Source organism: Chenopodium quinoa, unplaced genomic scaffold, assembly GCF_001683475.1.
Source record: "Chenopodium quinoa cultivar QQ74 unplaced genomic scaffold, ASM168347v1, whole genome shotgun sequence".
NCBI classification, from domain to species: Eukaryota; Viridiplantae; Streptophyta; class Magnoliopsida; order Caryophyllales; family Amaranthaceae; genus Chenopodium; species Chenopodium quinoa.
In genome coordinates, this window is record NW_018742345.1 from 6,115,381 (window position 1) to 6,116,707 (window position 1,327).

General features: G+C 40.2%; 1 long non-coding RNA gene across 1 annotated transcript; it reads left to right on the top strand.

Annotated features, from left to right (window-relative positions):
• The first annotated feature begins 322 nt into the window (after positions 1-322).
• On the top strand, positions 323-849 carry LOC110693392. Its single transcript, XR_002505587.1, has 3 exons — positions 323-343; positions 424-495; positions 624-849. It is a non-coding gene; the product is annotated as an uncharacterized LOC110693392 (long non-coding RNA).
• The last annotated feature ends 478 nt before the right edge of the window (positions 850-1,327 follow it).

A 1,327-nucleotide genomic window follows, 5' to 3' on the forward strand; every position in this document is an offset into this window, starting at 1 on the left:
ACAATGGATTTTTGGAATGGGGTTCAAGAGTTTTGCGAGACGACTTTATCTTATCAACGCAAAATTGGTGAGGAAGGCCTATACTGTCCTTGTATTGATTGTAATAATGTGAAGGTGGTTAATAGTGTTTAATTCATTAGAGATCATGTACTTTGTCGTGGGTTTAGACTTAAATACCATGTGTGGATTTGGCATGGTGAAAGTGGAGAGTATAGTGAGGATCTTGATGGGTGAATTCAATGCTTGGGCGAAGCAAATGAACTTACCCTTGTCGTTCCCCTCAACTACACCGGTCGACTCCAGTAGTCACCCAAAAGGACAAGGAGAAGAGGAGATACATGAGGTAGTTTTCTATATATTAGTTTTGTCCTAGCTTGTGAGTTACGTGAGATCTAATGTGGCATTATTGATTAATTATTGCAGGTTGTTACTCCCACACATGCAGACTCGAGGGAGGTTGATAATCCAACACCCCATGAATTTCCAGATTTAGAGGTGAATTTAGGATTCGAGGGAGCGTGTTTGGTTTTAACATAGTGAATTTTGTTACATGATCAATTGTGTAGGAAAAGACCCTTTTTTATAATTTCAGTTTTTACAAGTGAATTTCGTTACTGGTGTAGGTAGAGACCGAGTGTACACTTCTAGCCCCGGGGCTATCAAATGGAGGAGAGTTGCAGTTGGTGGCGTATGGTAGTGCACAAGCAACGGCTGGTGATACGGTCCATTTCCAATCGCTTAGGCCACAACATTACTCGGTCAGGATCAATTCTTACATTGCTGGGTTTGAAAACATCCCACTACCGGTGCCTATAGTGGATGATGGGATTACTCTTCTTTGGGAAGAAAAGGGTAGCTATGTGCAATGGTCACGTGCTTGGGTGAGGTTGATCAACGAGGTAATATTTATTTTGATGTGAAAAATAACAAATCTTGATGCGTACTTATTAGCTTAAACCCCGGCCAAAAATTTTTGAACTCTAATTATCTTTGTTTTGATCAGATTTCGAAAAAAAGTCAACCATCAAAGAGAAGGAAGGTGGTGAAGCCTAAAAGCGTTGATCAACCTATAAAGAAGATGAGTGAACAGGGGTCGAAGAGTGAACAAGTGTCGAAGAAGAATTCTTCGAAAGGTTCAGCCATGCAACCTACACCACTTGTTGGAGACAATGTCCTTTAATCGCTCACTAAGGATTTAACTTTTCTACACAATCGTTTTAGTCATTTGCCTAGTGACGATCCCATTGAAATTGCACTTCCTAAGGCAATGTTCCATTATGATGTGGATGCAAGTGCATGGTTAAACAAACAATATGTGAAGGAATTT